Source organism: Ahaetulla prasina, chromosome 1 (assembly GCF_028640845.1).
Source record: "Ahaetulla prasina isolate Xishuangbanna chromosome 1, ASM2864084v1, whole genome shotgun sequence".
NCBI lineage: Eukaryota > Metazoa > Chordata > Lepidosauria > Squamata > Colubridae > Ahaetulla > Ahaetulla prasina.
Genome location: NC_080539.1, coordinates 186,554,436 through 186,580,693, shown reverse-complemented (window position 1 = coordinate 186,580,693; position 26,258 = coordinate 186,554,436).

The window sequence follows — 26,258 nt, the reverse complement described above, 5'->3', positions numbered from 1 at the left end:
TTGTACCAAAAGAGCAGTGCAAGAGTGAAGGTGAATGGAATATTAACTGAAGAGATAAAATTAGAAGCTGGTACGAGACAAGGATGTCCCCTGTCCCCAACATTATTTTTATTGGCTATGGAAATATTGACAAAAATGATAGAAAAAGATGAAGAATTAGAAGGATATAAGGGGTATAAGATAAATTTGTATGCGGATGATACTTTAATTATTTTGAAAAATGTAGAGAAAGATTTGAAAAAGATATATAAGCATTTGATAGAATTTGAAGAAATGACAGGATTGAAAGTAAATTGGTCAAAGTCAGAATTATTGATGGATAGTAATGGTAATGAGTCTGAGAATATGCAAGAGCAATTTGGGATAAGGATTAAAAACACATTGAAATATTTGGGTATAGTGCTTTCACTTAAGGTTAAAGAATTGTCAGAAGCTTCTAAAGTGAGAAGCGTGACCCAAGTCTTGAGTGGAAGGGCGGCTTCCTGGTACGTGTCCTTGTACCAAGAGAATTCCCCTCTCCTGAGGAACTACCACCACTTTATGACAACTCTGAGAATGAGATTTGAGGACCCCTTGGCAGAGCAGAAGACCAAGATCCGCATGAGGTCCATCAGACAAGGGAGGAGACCAGTGGCTGACTACAACCAAGAGTTCAGCGATCTGGTGCCTCTCATGAGAGGGTGGTCGGAAGTGGCTCTTTTGGACATATATAAAGATGGCTTAAATGGGGATTTATATAAGTTGTGCAGAGCGCGAGCGTCCCCGACTACCCTGCATGGCTGGTACACCCTGGCAGCAGAAATGGAGATCAATCTAGTGAAGGACCACCTGCGAAGTGATCACGCTTGGAAGCAGACCACAACTCAGTTCCAGAGAGGACCGCCCAAGGATTTTGCCACAGCGGAAAGTGGGAAGAAGAAAACCACGGGCTGTTTCAGATGTGGAAAGGAAGGCCACTGAGCAGCTGATTGTCGTGCAAAGCTGGCACCAAAGACGACCCTTAGTGGCAGAAAAGCAATGATGCAGGCGGAAACTAAGATGTGAGAGGTCACAAAGAGGGGACCGAATTTCACCAAGAACGCTCCTCCCATCGAGGAGGAACTAGGGACCCCTTCCGGTCCAGATGACAGCGAGCCATCTTCGGAATCAGACGAGGATCTCCTGGTGAGTTGAAAGGGGCCCCCCTTACCGTTCCAGTGAAACTGTGCGTCCCATCCTCGGGAATGCAGGGGAAAATGCTAGCCCTCTTAGACTCTGGGTGTACCCGATGTATCATCAGCCCTGAGGTGATGGAGAAAATGGAACTAAAGCTAAAAACGTTGAGCAGGCCCATAGCATTTTACCAGCTAGATGGGTCGGTAGCAGGGGGAGGCCCAGCCCACTTTGTGACAGAACCCATAGAGATGACCATAGGAAACCACTGAGAAATCATACTTTATTGTGGCCCCAGGGATGGACCAGCCTCTCATACTGGGTCTCTCGTGGCTCCGGAAATGGAACCCGAAAATAAACTGGAGAACGGGGGTGTTGAGACTCTGCACAAGGGTGCAAAAGAAGGAGAAGATAACTTTTAAACCCCCTGACTTCGAACCCGCTGAGACACTGGGGTTGATGTTTGAACGGCTGGAGGGGGAGGAAAAAATTCCTAAAGACTACTGGGACCTACGAGAGGTGTTTAGCAAAAAGGCCTCTGACATGCTACCTCCCCATAGGCCTACAGACTGTGCTATAGACATCCTTCCAGGGGTAAAACTCTCGAAACCGAAATCATACCCCATGACCCAGAAAGAATTGGGAGAATTGTGAAACTTTATAGATAAAAATTTGGAGCGAGGATTCATTCAACCGGCTAGGCCTCGGGTTGCGGGCCCCAGCCATGTTCTGGGAAAAGAAAGATGGCACTTATCGCTTAATAGTGGATTATAGAAACCTAAACTGCTTGTGTGTGGAGAATGTGTACCCCATGCCTCTTATGAAGGATATGCTCACCCACTTGACCAAAGGGAAGTTCTTCACCAAGCTGGACTTACATGAAGCGTATTACAGAGTGTGCATAAAAGAAGGGGATGAATGGAAAACAGCGTTCAATTGTCCCCTTGGTTGCTTCCAATTCCGAGTTCTACCATTTGGGTTGCAAGGGGCCCCAGCAGTATTCATGCAACTAATAAATGAAGTGCTCCATGAACATTTGTTTAAAAGGGTTCTTGTTTATCTTAATGACATACTTATCTACCTAGAGACCATGGAGGAGCATGTGAAGCTAGTAAGAGCAGTACTCAAAAAATTACTGGCCGCAGAACTTTATGCAAAATTGTCTAAGTGTGAATTTCATCAAATGAAAATCGATTACCTGGGATACCGTATTTCCTCCGACGGGTTGGAGATGGACCCAGCAAAATGTCAGCCTCCGCTTTATTTGAAGTGTATATTTACTTATTGGAGTGTTTTACTGTTTTATTACTTCATTAAAGGTTTTCTCTTACTGTATGTCTTACTTGATTTATGGGGAAGAGGGGAGGTTTGTACTGTTGCCAGCGTTTGGCTGTCATTGCAGGTGAAGAAGGAGATAGTCTTTCAACCAGATGTTTGAACTGATTTGGTGCGTGAATGTAACGGGAGTTGCATGCTTCGCATTCCATCCAGAATATTGAGCCAAACCTCAAAGGTCTTCAGTTCCAATGTTGTGATTTTGCCTATAGAAAAGAAAATAGGCACCCAGCTGAAATATCTTATTAGTTGGTGTCTCCACTGAAATGGTAATTCATTATGATTGTTTCACAAGAAGTAGAACTATTTGTTAGGCTAGACATAATGTTCATAATTAAGTGCAATGCTCCAAGTTTGGAAAATGAGTTTAGATCAAATGCTGGATATAGTAGTGCCAAGAATGGATAAGAAGGATGGACAAATAATAGGCAGATTCCAGAAGAATCACAGATCAATGGAGTGGGGAGAGATCACAATGGTATTTATAGTGTATGGGTGGAAAACAGAAAGCAGATGGACTTGTTTGACTAGGGTCAATCAAAAAATTGCTATTTTTTTTTGCATATTGCTATCAGCTGCCTAATTAGGTATTACAGAACTATTCTTCCAAAGACCAAATCAATATTGTTCTATAATAATCTCTCTGAAGAGAAGGCTTCTACAGGTTTGGAAAGTATTTTCTGAGAGGGTAAAACCAAACAATTTAAATTATGTTTTTTAACTTCATAGTTTGAAAGACAACTGTAGATATCTGGATTTGTTATTCATTACTATCCTTATATAAAACTAAGGATAATCTAATTGCAACCCTCTGCAGTGTATAGGAAAGTCAGCTAAACCATTCATAAGTGGTGGTTATCTTATTTTTCTTATATTTTTATTGAATGTTCAATCCAGCTCCCACAGAAATAGAGAACTCCCAAACTCCATAGGTAAAGGGTTCCACTCATCTACATATATTTCTGTTTAGGAAGATTTTCCTTACAGGTAGTCTTCAACTTGATGCCTTTGAACTGTGCTGCTGGAGTAAATAGAATAGAATAGAATAGAATTTTTTATTGGCCAAGTGTGATTGGACACACAAGGAATTTGTCTTGGTGCATATGCTCTCAGTGTACATAAAAGAAAAGATACCTTCATCAAGGTACAACATTTACAACACAATTGATGGTCAATATATCAATATAAATCATAAAGATTGCCAGCAACAAAGTTACAGTTATACAGTCATAAGTGGAAAGAGATTGGTGATGGGAACGATGAGAAGATTAATAGTACTGCAGATTTAGTAAATAGTTTGACAGTGTTGAGGGAATTATTTATTTAGCAGAGTGATGGTCTTCGGGAAAAAACTGTTCTTGTGTCTAGTTGTTCTGGTGTGCAGTGCTCTATAGCGTCGTTTTGAGGGTAGGAGTTGAAACAGTTTATGTCCAGTTTATATATACAAATTATTGTATATATACACCATGCATATACCATACAACCTCCAAAGACGTGTTGAATTATATAAAACCAGAATCATCACTAGAAGCCAAAAATCACAAGACTACTTTTGATCTACTTTGGCCATGCCATGCATGCAAATTCATTGGAGAAGTCAATGATGCTAGTGTACGAAGCCATCACGCACATCCACCCCCTCTTTTCCTTCAGCTAAAACTCAGCCGTAAGAAGTGCCTCAGAAAATTCAAAAGTCAAGCTGCTAATAAAAAACTTGGATGGAGTGGAATGAAAAATAGGGAACTTAAGACTCGCTTAGGCAAACTATGCCAAGAGACACATTTACCATGGCCCCAGGTCCTACCCATACCCCTGTTCCACCTTAGCAGGAACAGCAGGATTTGGGTATCTCCTCTTTTGAGTTACTTTTTGGTCACCATCCAGATACTCTGAAGGGTTTATACCCCCACTTCCTTAATATGGATAAAGGGGGGAGGTGACCTTATCATCATATCTCTCAGCCTTACATCAACAGCTTCACAGACTGTGGAAACAGAGGTCTTAACCCAGACCCTGCCACTCTAAGGGAACCTTCATCCCTTTGAGCCTGGAGACTGGATCTGGATCAAGTCATTTGTCTGGAAGTCACCATTATTACCCAAGTGGAAGAGGCCCTTCCAGATCCTCCTCATGACCCAAACAGCAGTGAAAGTAGCCAAAAAAGATGCTTGGATACATTGGACAAATGTCAAATCTGTAGTCTTCGACCACAGCACAGAACCAATTCCTGCACAAAAGGTTCCACCTCTAAAGCTACAAAGAAATAGAGAGTGTCAAGTAGGCATTAAAGATCCTGTTTTGAGATGAAAATGTTGAGGGGGGAGGGGGGAACTTGTTTTAATGTTTTGTATAATTTATGAGGTGGCTGGATGGAGTCACTGAAGCAGTAGGCATGAGTTTAAATGGACTCCAGAGGATGGTAGAGGACAGGAAGGCCTGAAGGAATGTTGTTCATGGGGTCATGATGGGTTGGACACGACTTCACAACTAACAACAACAACAAATAATTTACCCTGTAAACCACCTGTCTGATGGATTTATTTCCTGACAAGGGAAATGTTTGGGAATATTTAGCAAGGAAAGTGTTAAACACAACTGAATTTTGTTTGAAAGGGGAAAATCAGTCAAGGACATTTTGTCAACTTGCCTCATAGGGGTAGCAACACATCCACGAGCCATTCAGCATTTTACCAAGCTCAGGGATTTCAAATTGACACCTTCATTTTCCACTAGTTTTGACTGGGAACCCAGCACTGATTCCAAGGATTGGACCATGTTTGTATTATATACCGCCACAGTGACCAGGGCAACCCTATGTTTTAGATTGGAGGGTCGCACCTATCACAAAGTGCTTTATTGTCAGAACCTAAATAATACTGCCCTCACTTGCAATCACACCAAGGTTTATCATTTTCACATACAGGAATATTAAACTCGCTCTGGGTTGGTTTATACTCTGTGGCACAAAAACCTATTCCTACTTCCTTGAAAATTCCACTGGGGGACCTTACACCCTGGGATGGCTAACAGTCTTTATGCTCTCCTTGCAAAGATGGCAGAAAAGGGGCCTCCAACTTCTGACACCAGACTGTGATCCCCAGACTGCCTTACTCACTGAAGCCAAATATGTAGTCCTGGCAGTTTCATTAGAGAGCAGGCCAGCACTTGTAGTGTGAAACTATAGAAACCTCAATAGTCTAGCCTGCATATTGACCAAAAGTTTGAATTCGACCTCCCAGGCCTTGGACGTTCTCAATAGAGAACTGAGACAAGTTCAAGAAGCAACACTTGGGCAGCTATTGATTATCTCTTGTTGAGGCATACCCATGGTTGTGAGGAGTTCTATGATATGTGTTGTTTCAATTTAAGCAAAAGCTCAGAACTTATAGAGAGCGATATACAGAGTCTGCAAGACTTAACCAAAAATATTGGCTACAAAAAATCCCCTTTTGATCTATCAGGACTCTTCTTGTGGCTCCCAGACCTCCATTGGTTAAGGGCTCTCCTGCTAGGAGTTGTCATGGGAGTCCTCATAGTAACTCTTCTCTGATGCCTTTGCCAATGCCTACCCCCATGCCTAGCTAGCCTGAGAAATTGTCTTCCCTCCCAAACCTCCAAAAGAAAAATCAAACAGGTCTCATTAATGATGTGCCAAATTGACAAAAAATACCAGCTCTATTCCCACTAAATTTTGAGAAAATTGTGCTAAATATATTGGCATATATTAAGGCCAAAATGGGGGATTGTAAGAAGCCTTCACGCACACTCTTTTCCTTCAGCTAAAACTCAGACAAAAGAAGTGCCTCAGAAAATACAAAAGTTGATTCAACTAGAAGTATTGCTACAAGACAGTCAGGGAATAGCGAGCTCCTATGAGCTCTGCGAAATCCCGGGCTGACAAACTGATGCCGAGGGGTCTTCAGATCAGATCCATCCTGTAGAGATGGGAAAGAAAGAGAGGCATCTCAGGAGACCAAGAGGAACCAGCAAGTTCTTGGGAGGTCAGAGAAAACACTTGGGCTCAGTGACGGGGGAGGTGGCCATAGTGGCCATCATTAAGCTGGGGCAACCGGACCAAGATTTTGAGCAGGAGCGGTGATTTGGATGAAATGTTGAAACTGGGTGAGTGAATACCAACTCACAAGAAAAAGAAAATAACTTTAATTTGGTAAATAGTGAAATAGTGGCTAAATTGAGTGAGGAACGTGAATACAGCAAGGAAAAATAAAATGGAAATACCAGACCCTAAAGCCCAAAAGGGAATTTGGTTTTTTGGAATATAATTTGTGACACCCAAAAGAAAGGGAAAAAAACCCCATAAACAGATTTGGGGTGGCTTGAAAATTTCCAGGGCATCTTTTTGTTTATAAAAGGAAGAGTCAGGGGAACTATAACTAAAGCCTGCTGAAACTTCTTCTTACTTTCCTTTCCCCCCATTAAACTGGATTTTGATTGGACTTTAAAATGAATAGATTTGGATATGGACTTTAAATTGAATTTCTGCAAAAAAGAAGACGAAGAAGTAGTAAAATGTGGTTCTAAAAAAACCCAAAATGGATACTTTTGTAACTTGTTAATTGGAATTGTGGATTGGAAAGAGACACCCTCAGGTGGGAGAAAAAATTACAACAACTAACAAGTGTTTTGGAAAAAGTTTTTCCAAACTTTTGGTGATAAGACCGATGTGAACTTTGGGGCAGGATTTGTATGCCTACAAGCTGTTTGACTTTGATAATTAAAGAAGGAGAAATACAACCCAGAATGGCGCAGGAAATAATTGAAATGATGAAAAGGATGCACATGTCTCTCAAACGGGAAATAAAGGAAATAATTTCAAGGCTTTATGGACAATTGAAATCAGATGAATTAGGAACTGTGCTGGAATCTACTCAAGAAAACATGGAAACTATGAAGAAGAAACAAGAGAGTGTTATGGAAGATAATGAAAATAATAGTAATTGTGAAAAATTAAATGATTGTATGTAGAGTAATGATGGAAAAATTAATGATGATAAAAAGATAAAAAGTGAGAAGAGACAAAGGGAGAAAGAAGGAGGGAAGAGAAAAAACACAAAAAACTTAAAAGGTTACACTGGGATTGATAGTGGCAAAACAAGAATATTTAAAAGGGGAATAAGGAGAGCAGCTGGAAAAATATTGCAAATTAAGAGAGTAGACAAAAATAGTGAGGGCAGAAAGAGACAAAGAGGAAAAAAGAAGGGAAAAATACAAAGCTAAAGGACCACAGTGGCTAACAGTGAGACTATAAGAACGAGAGAAAAGGGGAAGAGGAGAGAGGATAAAAATACTGGACAAGCAAAGAGAGCAAAGAATTTTAAGAGAAAGAAGAAAAAAGGAGAAAGAGAGAAAAGAAGAAAATTAAAAAATAGCTGACAATATATTAAACGGTTTATATATTAAAAATGGAATTTGAAAGCATAAAAATAGCTGACAATATATTAAATGGTTTAAATATCAATAATGGAATTTGAAAGTATAAAAAGTCTTTAATTGTAATTATGGAATTTACTTAAAGCATTAAAAATGATATATGAAGATTTACTGAGTTCTTTTTCTTTTCTTTTTTGAATTATGCTAATATTATATGAATTGCTTTTGAATTGCAAATATATGAATGACTCAGGGGTGGGTTCTAATTTTTTTAACTACCGGTTCTGTGGGTGTGGCTTATTTTGTGGGCGTGGCTTGATGGTCATGTGACAGTGGGTCTGGCTTGATGGTCATATGACTGGGTAGGCGTGGCCAACTCAATGTCTCTCATGTCAAGAGGTACCTCACCTGGCCCCTCCCCTCCCAGCCATTCCTTGTCACACCCAGCCTCAACGTATCTATAGTTCTGCAAAAATGTTGTTCACCTTTTTTGAACTTTATTATCTACATACTATAGATCAGGGGTCTCCAAACTTGACCACTTTAAGACTTATGGACTTCAACTTCCAGAATTCCTCAGCCAGCTTTGTTGTCTTAAAGTCTTAAAGTGGCCAAGGTTAGAGACCTCTGCTATAGATGCACTTTCATGGACCACTGAAAGGAGGAAATGGCTCACGTGCTTTGCCCAAGAGTGTGATAGGCAACAGTCTTTTAAGGGGGGGTACTAGAAAGAAGGGGCAGGGAAGTATTTTCCAAAGCACCAGAAGGCAAAACAAGAAGCAATGGATGGAAACTCAACAAAGAGAGAAGCAACCTAAAACTAAGGACAAACTTCCTGACAGTGTGAACCTATATAGGTTTCAGTCATAATTTAAAATAGTAATATTTTAAATTTTTAAATTTTTTAAATTATCGGCCGTTTAGTAATAGTTTATTTTAAATTCTTTTAATTGTATATATTCTGTATTTTATTCTGGCTGTACACCGGCCTGAGTCCTTCGGGAGAAGGGCGGTATAAAAATCTAATAAAATAAAATAATAAATAAATAAATAAATAAATAAATAAATAAATAAATAATAATAATAATAATAATAATAATAATAATAATAATAATAATAATAATAATAATAATAATAATAATAATAATAATAATAATAATAATAATTTCACATATAAAATAGCCATTCATGTAATACAATCTGCATATTGTTCAAAACAATCATTAGTATTATGGCTGGTGTTTGACAGCAAGCCTAAAATCCCCATTCCCTCTCCACTCCAGGGGAAGGTTACTTCAAAATCCCCATTTCCTCCCCACCCCACTAATCTGTTCTGGGAAGGAATCAAACTCCCCCCTCTTCATTTCCCAAATAAAATATCCCAGATAATTAAGGAATAATCAAGCTGCTAGCAAGGAACCTGCCTGGAATTCCACATTCCTGCCAGCTGCATAAAGGAAACTTTGTAAGCAGAAAACAGCTACTGGTGCTTACAGATAATATAAAGTGGAAGCCGGAAGTTTGGCTCCATTTACAAGCAGGCAGAAAACTCATTCAAGACAGGATACTTCACAATGGAAATCGCCCAAACCTTTTTAGAAACACAAAGCCCATGTGCACAAACCCCAAAACTTCAAAAACATTGAACCATATAAGAATTCCTCCTCTTATCCAATTTGTTGTTCAGCTGACCCAGAAAGGCGCTTCTAAAACGACAGCTTCCCCCCACCCTCTTCTTTGCCAAGCGATCTCCTGGCTGAGAAGTAAGCCAATCAGTTGGGAGGCTTCTTGGCTTCTCAATGTAAAGGGACAGTGTCTTGTTTTTTTTTTCTCTTCTTTGACAAGTGAGTCTTGATTTTTTCCTTCTAGCCGATCAGCTGGGAGTTGGGAGGCAGCAATAGATTGGGGGCGGGGCCAGGCAGAATTTTTACTACCAGTTCTCTGAACTACTCAAAATGTTTACTAATGGTTCTTGCAAACTGGGGAGAACCGGTAGCAACCCACTACTAACTCTAACCCACTATGACTCTAATGTTTGATAAGTAGTTTATATAAAATTATACAAATATTAATTGGGAAATAAAGGGTTTAATCCAGAGGGAGTAAGAAGAGGGGGGGGGACAAATATGGAAGTTGATAAATGATTAGAATTCAGGGCGAAGGGTAAGATTAGATATACAACATAAATAAAAGAAAGAAAATAAAAATGAGAGAGAAAAGGTAAACTGTATTAATATAAGCATATAAAATGTGTTGTAAGAGAACCAAAAGTTGTATAAACATGAAACCTGGTCAATATTCTGTTCAGAAAAAATGTATTTATGTTTGTGTGTGTGTTAAAAAATAAAAAACTTTTTACAAAAAAGAAAATATAAAAGTCAAGCTGCTATAAAAAAAACACGCAAGCACATTTCACAACCAGCCAGATGCTTATGAAAGATACTTTGTACAAGACACATACTGCAAGCAGATGCCAGCACTTTTAAAGACACATTGTAACAAGATGCCTATGACAAGCGGATACCATCTAGCTAGACAGCTCCATTCATAAAGAAACAAGTGCTATCATCTGTAGCCCATTCATAACTAAACACTACTGAAACTTCCATAACAAACTGGACAAGCCAAGAATGGGGAAATGATGGGATTAAAAATCTACATTTCCCCACCCAAATTCCAAGAGCAAGACATGACCTTTAGGACATAATAGGATTTACACACCACTATTAGAATAGCAAAAGACACAAGGCTCACCACATTGCAAAACCCCCTGGAGCATCTCAATCCTAAAAACACAGAACCCCATAAAAATCCATCCACTCACTCACTCAGCTAATTGGTCAGCTGCCCCAGAACTGACTCGTTGAATGTCACTTTGGGGGCAAACTCAATGACCTCCACCCCTTTCAGCGCTGTTTCACGGTGCTTTGCTGGCTGCTTCTCGGGCTTCCTGCCCCCAGTAGTTGTTGGCTTGGAGCTTGGCTTGTTGAGGCAATCAGCTGCTCGGTGCCCCTCCTTCCCACACCTGAAGCATGCTGTGGATCTCGTTTTGGCTTCTGTCCCACCTTTGGCAGATCTCAGGGCCTCTTTTGGGGGAGAGGGGGAAGGCTTGCTCCAGCTGCAGCTTCCACAGTGCCAAGATTGGTTCCCACCTAGTCAGATCGATTTACACCCTGGCTGCCAACATATACCAGTGCTGAAGGTCTCGAGGGACTCCCCGGGAGACACAGCTCTGATAGATTTCATTGTTAAGCTCATCTTTGTAGCGCTCCATCAGGGCCTCTGGGGACCAGCATACATATGGCAGACCAACTCACAAAACTCCTGGGTGTATTCTGCTACTGACCTCCGCCCCTGGCTTATGGTCTTCATCCTGGTCCTAGTCTTGCATTTGGCTAGGGAGTCCTTGAACTGCGCATGGAGCATCACCAAAAACTGGTTGTAATCACTCCACTGTTGTGAAGGGTGACCATCCAATCTGCTGCAGCCCCTTCCAGGGCCATAGTGACACATCTCACTTTGGCTGCCTTTGAAGCAAAATCCTCCTCATACTCCTGCATATGAATCCAGACTTGAGCTAGGAAGTATCCCAGGGCTTTAGGATCCCCTCTGTATTTTACTCCCAGCTGAGGAACCTTTGGAATTCAGGAAGGGGGGCTGGGATACAGCAGCAGTGGCTGCTGGGACAGCTGAGGCTGGAGCTGGCCCCTGCTGAGCTACAGGAATCACAGCTGGGGTTGCAGAGACGCCGGCTCCCCCCGCTGCCTCTCCAGCTTCTTCGCGCACTGGCAGGTCATGCTTCTGTGCGAGGGCCCCCTGACACTTTTTAACATTTTTAGTTTTGGTGTGTTATATAATACTCAAAAGAGTTGGGGTACAACTGTTTATAAGTGATTAAAAATAGTTCTGATAAAATTTTATCTGAAGTATTTAATCTAAACATTACAATTGCCCTGATTCCAATCTGTCAAATTGTGTATGTATTTCAAAGGTCAGTCTGAGGGTAGGCCTAAATGATCAAGATTTATATTGAATGATAATATGTATTTATTTCCTAGGGAAGAAAAAGAGCAGTGGATCCGGACCAAATATGAGCAAAAACTCTTTCTTGCTCCATTGCAATGTTTAGACCTTTCTTTAGGTCAGCACCTACTACGAGCAACTGCAGAGGAAGATTTGCGGACTGCCATCCTGCTTCTCGCGCATGGAACACGTGAAGAAATGAATGAAACCTGTGGAGAAGGGAATGGGCGATCAGCTTTACATTTGGCTTGATAAACAAGCTTGATAAAAATGTTCAAATTGCCAGTGTCAGTGAATCAGATAGCCAGATGCTGTTGCATTTGCTTCCAATAGAAGAAAACCCTGGTATGAGATTTTTTTTTATTAAAGACACAGTCCTGCTATGACCGATACCCCTCAAATCTATTTTGGATTCTCTTATAACTGATTTTGCTGCAGATCTTAAGATATGATACTCATGTCATTTTGATATGAATTCACTCAGACCAAAGATATAGGAGCAGCAATGCAGTTCCAGGGTTCTTTAGCAAAGGATGTGGCAAAAGCAGCTCAGATTTAAAATCCTCAGATAAGAAATTAGTAAAGTGGGCCTTAATTTAATGAGAAGTATTTTTCTTATAGACTTTTCTGTCTGCTGCTATTTAGTAGTGATCGCAGGGCTTGAAATGTTGTCTATTCTTTCCACAGTATGGTGTTGATGTTATGGCATGCGATACCCATGGAAACAGCGCTTTAGCCTATGCGAGACAAGCAACAAGCCAAGAATGCATTGATATTCTCCTGCAATATGGTTGTTCGGATGAGCATTTTGTCCTTATGGCTACTCCCAAATTATCCCGGAAGAATACTAATAAGTACAACACCAGTGCAAGGATGCCTTCCATCATCTGAACAATTTAGAATAGAATAGAATAGAATTTTATTGGCCAAGTGTGATTGGACACACAAGGAATTTGTCTTGGTGCATATGCTCTCAGTGTACATAAAAGAAAAGGTACGTTCATCAAGGTACAACATTTACAACACAATTGATGATCAATATATCAATATAAATCATAAGGATTGCCAGCAACAAGTTATAGTCATACAGTCATAAGTGGAAAGAGATTGGTGATGGGAACTATGAAACGATTAATAGTAGTGCAGATTCAGTAAATAGTCTGACAGTGTTGAGGGAATTATTTGTTTAGCAGAGTGATGGCCTTCGGGAAAAAACTGTTCTTGTGTCTAGTTGTTCTGGTGTGCAGTGCTCTATAGCGTCGTTTTGAGGGTAGGAGTTGAAACAGTTTATGTCCAGGATGCGAGGGATCTGCAAATATTTTCACGGCCCTCTTCTTGATTCGTGCAGTATACAGGTCCTCAATGGAAGGCAAGTTGGTAGCAATTATTTTTTCTGCAGTTCTAATTATCCTCTGAAGTCTGTGTTTTTCTTGTTGGGTTGCAGAACCGAACCAGACAGTTATAGAGGTGCAAATGACAGACTCAATAATTCCTCTGTAGAATTGGATCAGCAGCTCCTTGGGCAGTTTGAGCTTACTGAGTTGGCGCAGAAAGAACATTCTTTGTTGTCCTTTTTTAATGATGTTTTTGATGTTAGCTGTCCATTTGAGATCTTGCGATATGATAGAACCCAGAAATTTGAAGGTTTCTACTGTTGATACTGTGTTGTCAAGTATTGTGAGAGGTGGAAGTATGGAAGGGTTTTTCCTAAAGTCTACCACCATTTCTACGGTTTTGAGTTCTTTAGTTCTAGTATTAGAACTAAATTAGTTTAGTATTAGTGTTTAGTATTTAGTATTTAGTATTTAGTATTTAGTATTTAGTATTTAGTATTAAACTACTAAATTAGTTTAGTATTAGTATAATTTAGTTCTTTTTCTCCTTCTTCTGCAACCTAGTATTAGCTTGAAAGTGGAAATCTATATGTCTCTAAAAAAATTGCTTCTCTTCTTCCTCTTTTCATTTCCACCAGGATATTGTTAAGTAGCACTTAACAATATCCTTAATACACAATATTCTTAATACACAAGGAAAAAAGAATTACAGAAACCATATATAGTAATACAATGATTTTGAATGGAAAAAAATATATAAGGGAGAAGATAAAGAGGAATCATGTATATACTAATGAAATAGCTCATGATGGGGGACCATTTTACTGGATGTCTCTAGGTGCGGTTTTTAGGAGTATTGCATGAGAGTTACTGGAGAGAGACAATACAGGGAAAAAGAGGGGAAAATGGTAACTTTCTTTAACTGACAGTTAAGCACATTCATACATTTCATCTCTACCAAACTGAATATTTGGGTTTCATTCTCTTTTCCAAAGAGCTTGACGGCATAAATCAGAGGAAAGCACAGAGTTTGTCAGGTCTGAAGCTCCTATGATGGTATGTGTCAAATCAGTTGTAGCTAATCTGTCCAAAGAGAATACTGGCTTCATTACACTTATATAGTTGAGTTCTTCCAGCATTACTGCTGTTTAATAGAACATGATTAGTCATCATGGAGAAAAAGGCATATTAGCTGAGGAGGTAGTTACATGGCACGCTTCAGTGATTGCTTGGATGTGATTGCAATATTCTTAGAAGCATCATATTATCTCAGACAAGTTCTTTCAAGCACTTGGAGCCTTCCTTTCTAAATTCACTGTCATAATTTAGTATCTGTTTAATTTTTCAGTCCAAAGAGAGAAAATCAGTTGCTGAGCATTATTTGACTACAGCCTCATTGGTGGAAAAACAAAATAGAAAAAATAAAAATAGCCATGAAATACAAAGAGGAATACTGAATGCTGCAAGAGAAAATATATTTCATGTACATTCATGAGAATAACTATATAAAAAGCCTTCTTTTTTAATATTCTGTCATTTTCACCAAGAAAAATTAGCTGGGATCTTTCATGTGCATTTCCTAAATTAAGCAGATTTTGCATTGTATCCCTTGGTTAAAAGTATAAAGAAATGAATTAGAATTCTAAATGTTCATAAATATGCATTTTTTAAAGTACATACACTTTTGTTAATTTATAAATTGCAATTAATGTAAAATAATTTGCAGAGAGTAATAATCTAAGGATCACAGATCATAATGATAAATCATGGAAACAATGCCAGGTTTTTATTCCTTTGATGGAAACTGCATCTGATTATAGTCTTAGCACATGTTTGTTTATACAAAAATGGTCATGAAATATGATTTGGAAGGGCAGGATATTGCCTTCCAGAAACACAAATATCCACTGCTTATTATTGTGGCACTATATACTCTGAGTGGAGGAAGAATGAAAACTATAAGCGAAGAATGCAGAAAATGAGGCATATCTTAGTTACTTTGATATTATTTTTTTAAAGGGAATATGGCTTCTTGCATTCCAGAACAATTTGGCTGAATAGGCTGATTTGGGAAGAATTTAACATTTAATTATAGATTATAATCATTTCAGTGCTATTTTAAATAGCACTGAACTAAACATAGTATTATAGACAATGAAGATTTGTTAATACTAAATAGAAAAAGTTATAAGCAATTTTTTAATGACCAACTGAACAGTTCCATTGTATTTTTTTGTTTGAAGGGAAAGTATTTGGAGAGATACAGGACTGGGTTACAAATATATTGATAAGATAAAAAAAGATTATGAACTGTTTCTTGAAAAATTAAGAAACAATTGAATCACTTATTTATTGGCATGTTGTTCCTTAGCTTTCTGTTTTCATATATTGTGTTTCTCAGCATTTTTTTAAAAAAATAAGTTTTATTAAAAAATTTCCCTTTTGTCATACATATTTTATGAACAGAGTGCTGACCGGGTCACATCTTATACATCTTATACATCTTATACATAATCAAAATCATCATTATAATATATCTTAATCCTTTATCAAAAATTAATCATTTTTCTCCATTACTTATTGTTTTAACTTCTGCCACATTATTTTTTTCCATCATTTTTTATTATTTTCAATTTTATATTGAAATAACATCACTTTATGCCTTATATTTCTTCTCAATTACAATTGCTCCAATTATTTACCATCTTTCTTCATTTCCAGAAATGTCTCTCTAATTTCTTCTTCCCAATCATTAGCATTAAAATATTCATCCTAATTTACATTATCAAAATTAATAATATTATAAAATTACTTATTTTCACCATTCCAATATTCTATTCCTTCTTCTTTCCAGAAATAATTGCTTTCATGATTTCAACATTGTTATTTTCTTTACAATTAGCATCTTAGATGTTCATTTTAATTTACATCATTAACAAAATTAATAATATTGTCAACTTATTATCACTTTTCTATCTGTTAAAATTTAGTGTAGACAAGTTCTATTTATTCATCTTTATCATATAATAATCATTTTATGCAATATCTTATTTTTTCAACTTTTACCATATTATTCTCACATATTTTTCCCCCATTTCATTCAATGCTTTCATCTAAGATCACAATATATCCTATATTTCTTCTCTTACCAATCCAATATTTAAAATTCCATTCTAGTTTAAAAAACTATCAAAAACAGTATTGTTATTATATTGTCTACTTTCCATTCCCATTCATTAATCTATTTTATATATATTTACTAACATTTGCCTCATCATCCTTCATCTTTAACCGTCATCTCTTAATCTTTTTAGCATCCCCTTTTCTAGTAGTTTTTTGCCCGACCATTTATCTCGCTCTAACTTCTCAATTCTCTTTTTTTCCTTTTTGTATTTATTGCATTTCATTTTCTGGCTTCCTTTTATCTTTTTTTGTTGTGTTGTTTGAACTTCCCTCACCATAGTTTTCCCTTGTCTCTTCCAGATATTTCCCTTTTCCCTTATTATCTGCTTCTTTTTTAGAGTAGTTTTTCCCCCTTTCCTCTCTGCTCTTTTTACATTCCCAAAGATTTCTATAATATTCTCCATCTGATTTCTATTTTTTAATACTTTCTCTTCAACATTGTTAATTTCTTGTTTCTCTTCTAAATTTTCCTCTTCCAGCTCCTCTTTTTTTTTATTGAAAAAGTTTTAAGAAACAAAAACATTTTCCCCCTTTTTTCCCCCCTCCCTCCCAGAAAACCCCTTCCCCTCCTCCCCGGCTTCCGGGTCAATCACAAGGTATTGTTATACATAAACCAAACACAGAGTAAAATTTTCCCTTCTAATCCAATTAACCTCATCCAAATCTTTTCATCTCCCAACCCCCTCCCATTACATAAAATAATACTTCCTAATTATTCAAAGGCAATCTGATATTTCTTAATCTGATATCTGTTTTGTAAATAATCAATCCATTTTTCCATTCAATTAAATATCTTTCCTGCGTATTGTCTTTTAAAAAAGCTGAGATTTTAGCCATCTCAGCCAAATTAATGACTTTCAATATCCATTCTTCTATTGTAGGTACCTCTTCTTTCTTCCAGTATTGTCCAATCAACAGTCTTGCTGCTGTTATTAAATTCAGAATCAATTTAGTCTCAATCCCTGTACAATCCGTTATAATTCCCAAAAGGAAAAATTGTGGCAGGAACTTTATCTTCTTCTTCAGTACATTTTGAATAATCCACCAAATTCTTATCCAAAAGGCCTTAATTTTCTTGCAAGTCCACCAAATATGAAAATATGTAGCGTCATCACAATCACACCTCCAACATTTCGCTTGGATATTAGGATACATACATGATAATTTTTTGGGATCTAAGTGCCATCTATAAAACATTTTATAAAAATTTTCCCTTAAATTCTGTGCTTGTGTAAACTTAACATTTCTAACCCAGATTTTCTCCCATGTTTCCAACATTATTGGTTCCTGAATATTCTGTGCCCATTTTATCATACAGTCCTTTACCAAATCCTTTTCCGAATCTATTTCAAGCAACACATTATACAATCTCTTTATATGCTCCTGGGTCTGATTTCTAATTTGCTTTATTAAATTTTCCTCCCTTTGCATTATACCAATTTTTTGATCTTCTTTCCATCTAGCACTTATTTGCCCATATTGAAACCAAGTATAATTCCTCCCTTCTTCATTTAATACCTGTAATGATTTTAATTGCAATCTACCTCCTTCAGCATACAAAAGTTCTTTATAAGTAATCATTTCCTGTTTCTGTTCTATATTTATATTCTCTATTGCATGTCTGGGGCTCGCCCATATAGGAATCTTGTAATCTAATTTATAAGAATATTTTTTCCAGACCCGCAAAAGAGCACTTCTCAACACATGATTCTTAAAAGCCCTATCCACTTTTTTTTCATAAAATAAATACGCATGCCATCCATATAACAAGTCATAACCTTCTATATTCAAAATTCTTTCCTCTGTTAAATTAAACCAGTCACTTATTACTGAAAGGGCTACTGCTTCATAATATAGTTTAAAATTAGGCATTTTTAAGCCACCTCTTTCCCGTGAGTCCTGTATTATTTTCATTTTAACCCTCGCCTTTTTACCCTGCCATATAAATTTATTAATCCCAATCTGCCAATCCTCCAAATTTTTATCTTTCTTAATTATTGGTATCATCTGGAACAGAAACAAAATCTAGGTAACACATTCATTTTAATAGCAATCCTCCCCAATAGCGATAACTGCAATTTTTCCAGACACTCATATCATTCTGAACTTTTGCCATAGCAAGTCATAATTATTCTTATAAAGTTTCTTGTTCAATGAGCTAATATAAACCCCTAAGTATTTAACCTTTTTTACCACCTCAAATCCTGTCATTTCCTCTAGTTTTTGTTTCTGTTGTATAGACATATTTTTAATTATCACTTTTGTTTTATTCTGATTTATTTTAAATCCTGATACCTTTCCATATTTATCAATTACTTCCAACAATAATCTATTTGAATTTATAGGATTTGTTAAAGTAACCACTACATCATCTGCAAAAGCTCTAACTTTGTACTCATATTGTCTAATCTTAATTCCCTCTATTTTCGTTAATTCTCATATTTTATCTAATAATGGTTCCAGAGTCAAAACAAACAATAGTGGTGATAAGGGACATCCCTGTCTCATTCCTTTCGCAATCTTAATAACTTCTGTCAAACTACCATTTATTATAATCTGAGCTGTTTGCTCTCCATAAATCGCTTTAATTATTCTAACAAAACAATCTCCAAATTGCATTTTCTCTATTAATTTAAATAAAAAATCCCAATGCAATCGATCAAAGGCCTTCTCCGCATCCAAAAAAATAAGTGCTGCTGAAGTATTCTTCTTTTCCAAATATTCCAATATATTAATAATCTGTCTAACATTATTCCTCATCTGCCTCTCTTTTATAAAACCAGATTGATCAGTATGAATTCTTTGTTGTAAAACTAACATTAATCTATTTGCTATTATTTTAACAAAAATCTTATAATCATTATTTAAAAGTGAAATTGGCCTGTAGTTACCAGGTTTAGAGCAATCTTGCTCCTCTTTTGGTATCAGTGAAATAAAAGATGTTTTCCATGATGGGGTATTCCCACTCCTAGTTGTATCTGATTAAATAATTCTTTAAGTGGGCCTAATATTTCATCCTATAGTTTTTTATAATAACTTGCTGTAAGACCATCTGTACCAGGGGTTTTCCCCATTTTTAATTGTTTAATTGCCTCCACTATTTCTCCAGTAGCTATCGGCCGATTCAGCTCCTCCCTCTGTTCTAATGTTAGAGTATTAACCTTATAATCTTTTAAATAATCATAAATGTCCCTATTCGATATTTTGTCTTTTGCATATAGAGCAGTGTAAAATTCTGGGAAGGCCTTTTTAATTTTATCCTGTTGATATATCTCTTTACCTTTATATTCTATTTTTTGTATGACACGTGCTTTCTGTTTTTTCCTTAAGTTATATGCCAGCCATCTCCCAGGTTTATTTGCATTACAGAAGGTATTATGTTTAGCATATTGTATATTCATTGCCACCTGGTCTGCCATTAACATATTAAATTGACTCCGTAATATTCTTATAGCCTCTTTAAGTTTGTGATCTTGTGGGTTTTGAATTAATAACTGTTGTTTCTTTTGAATTTCTTCTTCCAAGTACCTACGCTGCCTTTGTTTATTATTCCTCTGCCTATTGTCCAAATATATCAATATACCTCTAATAAAAGCCTACTCGCCTCCCACATAGTTCCTATAGGTGTCTCCTTGTGCATATTAAAATCAAAAAATTTTTTCAACTGTTTCTTACAATGATTTACATTATCCTCATATCTAAACAGATTTTCATTCAGCCTCCATGTTCTACCACCTTTTTTCCCTTGTAATAATTCCATCCATACTGGGCTATGGTCAGTTAAACACCTCGGAAATATCTTCATTTTCTTCACCCTAGAAAGCAAGTCATTAGAAATTAAAATAAAATCAATATGTGAGAAAGATTGATGCCTATCGGGAAAAAAAGTAAAATCTCTCTCATCTGGATTCCGTAACCTCCATATATCTCTAAACTCAAAGTCTTCCATCATTTCAAAGAAGGATTTTGGTAGTTTTGCATGTATAGGTATCTTCTTGGAAGAGGTTCTCTTATCACTTCTTGTATCAATTACTCCATTCCAGTCTCCTAATAAAATAAACGAACTATAATCCCAGAGGATCAACCTCTCGTGTAACATTTTATAAAACTTTTCTTGTTGCTGATTAGGTGCATAAATACCTATCAGCAAAGTCTTTTTTGCATCTATCACCAGTTCAATAGCAATAAATTTTCCTTGAATATCTGCCTCAATTAACTTAGCTGGTATATCCTTCCTGATACATACAACAATTCCATTTTGCTTCTTATCCAAAGCTAATGCAACAAAATGTTTACCTAATTTTGAGTTAATTAAGTATTTTTGGTCTGATAATTTGATATGTGTCTCTTGCAGGCAAATCACATCATTTTTAAATTGTTTCAAGTAGTGAAATATTTTCCTTCTTTTCTGAGCTGAATTCAAACCATTAACATTCCATGACAAAATTCTATTTGCCATTACTAGCCTCCTGAAGCTTTGAAGCAAACAACGGAAGATCCTCCTCCGGTATCTTCCATCTAGCTCCTCCCACAGCTTCCATACTGGGGTCCTGACTTTTACTTTGAAGCTGTTGCTCTTCTTTACGCTTAAGAGCTCCTCTTGTCACCCTTTGCTCTTGTGGTTCCTCTGATGCTGGCAGCAATGAAGCCTCTTGGATCACCACGCCTTCTTGGATCTCTTGAAGTTTTTCTATCACTTCTATTTCGACTTTCAAAACTGTAGAAAGAAAATCCTTTGCCTTTAAAACAGTGTCAATTCTATATCTCCTTCCTTGATAAAATACTGTCAGACCAACTGGCACCTCCCATCTGAATTGAATCTGATGTTTTTTAAGTTCTTGTGTAAAAAAAACCAAATTCCTTCCTATCTCTTAACATCTTGGAAGGAATCTCTTTCAGCACCTTCAGCTCCTGTTCTCCAATTTTTAAAGTTGTCTGACATGAAACTTGCAGAATCTGATTTCTCATAGTTCTTTTCACAAAATAAACCACAATGTCCCGAGGAAGCTTTCTCTGTCTTGAGATCCAGGAATTAACTCTATATATTTTATCAATTTGGTAAGCTACCTCTTGGGGGTCCACTTCAATAAATTCAGCCAATGCTTCTGATATAATTTTTCTTAGGTCCTCTCCTCGTTGTTCTTGCATACCACAGATTCTAAGAGCTCCTTCCATAAGTTTATATTGTAATATCACAACCTGATCTTCATTTTGATCCACTTTTTTCTGAACACCTTGCATTTTGTCTTCTAAGTGCTTATTTGACTGAGAGATCTGTTGCATTTCTTCTTCCAATCCCTCAATTTTTTTACTCAATCCTTGAACAGCCATGAGAATATCTTCTCTTATTTTTGCATTAAAATTCTCCATCATCTCTTTTTGCCTATCTTCAGAAAGTTTTAATTGTACTTTCAATATATCCTCAAGATTTGGTTCAGATCCCCTTCTTCCAGAAGGCTTTAAAGGTTTAGCTGCTATTCTGTCTTCAAAAGAGTCAGGAATTTAAACTTTTTCCTACTCCTTTCAGTATAAGAGAACTCCATTTGTAACAATCCACAAATAACGCTACTTTGTTGTACTAAAAAGTTCACTTTCACTTTCAGACGCCATTTTAAAAGTCAATTAATCAGAGACAAAGAGAAGTTTCAAATTTCAAAAGGGGAGTCGGTATACTTGCCGTGTTGTTTCTGCTTCAAAGATCGAACGCTTGTGAAATTCCCGTCTGCTTAGAAAATCAATCAATTTAACAAGTCCTTTTGAGCAGAAGTGACTCCTACTCCTTTTTCCTGAAAAAAACAGGAGCACGTTTGAAGTCGGAGATAATGAGGTTCGGTGGGATCATAAATCCAGAAAAATTCGCTTTTAAGAGCAAACCCCCTGGATAGATCTACCACTCCCCCACAGCTCTGCATAAACCCCCTTATGCCCAAGGGGTATGCTAAGGTCAGTGAACAGTGATTTATACTGTTTCACTGACTTTTACGATCTTCTAACGCGGAGTGCCCTGTTAGAGCACCCTGCAGGAGCGGTGACGTCACTGGAAAGTCTCTTCCAGCTTCTCTTCATTTTCTTTTTCTGAAAATTTAAATGAATTTTCCATTTCTTTTTTGCCTATTAAAGATTCATGCATATTTTAAAGCATCAAAAGTAACTCTTCATACATCTGCAACTCCATTTTGTGACAATTTAAAAAGTTATTAATACCTCCCCAATTATATCTCTGTGCAATTAGCCAAAATTTAAAGTCTATGTAATTTTCTTATATCTCCTTTTCTTCTGGAAATATTCCTTTGTTCTTCAAAATTAAAATATTCTCCTCTATTATTAATTATTGTCCAAATTCAACAACAGTCAAATCCAATTGTGAAGCTATCTTCCAGAAGAGAAGAGAAATGAAACCAACACTCTAATAAAAAACACAGTCACTCCCTTAAATGTTTTCACAGTATCCAAATTATCTTCTTCTATATGGCCAAGATTGACATTTCCAGCTGCTTTATGATTTGTCTATTTGAATAGAGTATCACAGTACTTTTTTTCTCTCCAGCAGATGGCAGTCTCCGTTTCTACTTATTACAAAATAGTCTATTAAATCCAATTTTTTATCAAAATATTCAGTAATTTTTGTAAATTTATGTCTTTCTTCTGATAATCATTTATTCCCTTTTTGAAATATTTTGCTTTTCTGAATTTTCCAAAGCCAAGACTTCCTCTTAGATTCTTTGTATCACAGTCCACACTTTCTCTTTTTTCTGCATGTGTGATTTTTTCCCCCAAATGCCAGAGTCTATGTTCAGGAATTCTTTTAAGACTTCAGTTTCCATTTTTCTTAGTATAAATTGGCAGTTATCTCACCCAGTTCTAACACTCCATCCAAATGCCACTTCTGCTCAAATTTTTGGTCCGGTTGTCCCAGCTTCGAAGCAGCCACCATAAGATGGCCGCCCATGCTGCCACTTCAGGAGAGCTGTTTTTGTTCCAGCGAGGAAATTGCCAATTCCTCATGGTCCATGAAACACCTCTCCTTTCTTCACTGTCCATATAAAATGGCTATGGCTCATCCGGCTGGATTTCACCCGGCTCATTGGAGCCCACTATTTTCAAGTCCATTCCCACTGCGACATCGTCCAGAAATCATTTCTCAGCATTTTAAAGGGATAGAAATTCTTTGTGATAGCAATCTCACAACATGAATATAAGTTTATTTTTTAGAACATATTCAAGCACATCAGGGTGTCTGCAGCAAGCCAAGATTTTCAAAATGGTTACAATGTAAACTGTATTCCTTATGTACTATCATGGGATGTCATGAATGCAGTACAAAAGAGGTGGAGTTTGCATTGCAATCTTCAATCATATATTTTATGACTTGCTCCCTTGAGCCTGCTGTCTATGAAACAGACACTAGTTTAAAATATCTTTCTTCACAATTCGTATTTGATAGCACTACCTATTGTCTTCCATTCACACTGTAAGCTAGCTGACATGTTCTTGAATACCTGCACCAATTGCAGGGGAAGGACAGGAGAATATCTACTGTCTTTGAGAGAGGCACTGGATTTCTTTTAAGTGACACTAAAGCAGGCCTGTCAAACTGGTGGCCCATGTGCCGGAAATGGTCCACACAGGCCACATCCATCCTGGCTCCATAAAGGCAAAAATCATTGCGATACATCATTATATGGCCCATGATGTGATCAGGTCTGACACTCTTGCCCTAAAGTATCATCTCAGTGAAAAGGCTACAACCTAGATTGCTGAGAAAGTTATCAAGCATGAACTTTCCCTCTTAATTATAGTTATCCCCAAGACTGAATGAAATTACCCTCTTAAATCTATACAGCATCTTTTGTAAATGTTCCCATATTAAAAGATTTCTCAATCAAAAATACTTCTCTTAATAGTTTCATAAATTTAACTTTTTAAAATCACTTTTTAATTATTACTTTAAATCTTTTTGTATGAAACACTAAGGATCAGTTTATTTTCATTATAAAATTGTAGGCGGGTGGGTAGGAAGGAAGGAACTTAAGTTGATGGAATTTTTAAGATTTCTATTGTGAATATATAGCCCAAACTCAGAATAATTCCTATAATTACCTTGAGTTGATCCTTGATGACCACATTGACAAATCTATGTTGTTTTCTTGGCAACAATATGGAAGAGGTTACTCATTGTCTTTTCCAATATTTTAATTTTCCAGCCTAGTGCCATCTTTACAGACCTGGGGCTTTCTGTTGGTCTTTCATCCAGGAATTAATGAAGTCCAGTTAGATATCATCATAGTCTATGGTTTTGTTATGACAAAATATACAAAATATACATCTTTCTCTCCCTCCCTCCTTTCCTCCCTCTCTCCACACTCTTAAGTGAAAGGAAGGCACCTAAAAGTTAATGTATGTAGTACATAAACTAGTGTGTGAATGTGTTTGTGTGTGCATATAGACACACACACACATTTTAGTGTCTTCTTTTCAGCTTAAGAATGTATCTTAAGAGTATTAATATGTTAAATAATTTCCAGCTATACATTCAGAATTACCAAGAATAATGTCTCTTTAGATGGTTGCACAACATTTATATGTATCTGTGGTTTATTCAAAGTGGTTTAAAAATGTATGTTTTTCAGTAAGACTAGGCAGTAGCAGGTAAACTCAGGAAAGTGCAAATCCTACTTCTTAATTTTTTATTTTTGTGAATATGTTACTATATTTATCACATTTTGAATCAAACATTCTCCTATATATTATACCTGATTCCTTTCTAATTTGGATATCTGTATATCTGTGGCTATATACATATTTCAAGTACACTATCACCAGCTCTTAAGGAAATAATCACCAAATATCCCTGATTTATTTTGTATTTTGTAAACTTGTCAGATACTCCAAAAGAGTTTGATTTCAATTAGGAAAAGAATTCATTATCAAACAATATGTCTAGGTATGAATTGAGATCTGAATTCTGATAGTAATTTAAAAGGATTTTTAAAAAAAGAAAACAAACCTGGGAACTAGATGGACTGGGAAATGACAGACTTCCGGTGGCTCCGCGTGTGTTGGAGATGGCCCTTTCAGACCGCTGCCCCCGTGATTCTGTTAAAGCCGCTCAGACAGCATAAATCAGCTGTCTGACGGCTTGAAAACCCTTCCCTCGGGAGAAGAGGGAAAGGTGAGCAGCCGGGTGGGGGTAGAGCCCCTAAGAGCTCCAGGAATAATTCCTGGGGTTCGAAAGGTGAGAGCTCCCTGTTTAAACCTGGCAAATGCTCCAGATCCAGGAAGCTTCTGCATTTTTGCAGAACAAAGCGCTCATGACCATCTCTGCTATCAAGATGAAGATATTCTAATTACTTTAAGCAGACGGAGCGGAGGCAAGAGGCAGGGTGGATATTTATTTTAGACCTCATCTCGATCTTTGAAAGGAATTTGAGAAGAAGGAAAACGGCAGATTTGGTTAATGAGACATGAAAACAAAACTTAAGGAAGTCTTTGTTAACATCATTAGCACCTTATTAACTTTGCTTAAATTTGATGAATTTTATATCTAAGTGAAGAAATCTTAAAGCGAAAAGCTGAAGGTCTATAGAACTGATTTACCCATTTCAAATAAGTGGCTTGAAAAGATTTGACTTTGTTCCAATTTATAAAGTTAAAGATGGCTTTTAAACAAATACAGCCTGCTGATTCTAAGGGAGCTGCCTTGCTAGTTCAAATACACAAACTACAAGAGGAGTTGAAAGAATTTCTGAAGGCTCAAATTTCTGCTCGAGACAAAAAACTTAAGGAAATTGAGGAGAAATTATTGGAAATTAAAAATTCTGCTACAGCTGAGAATGAAGA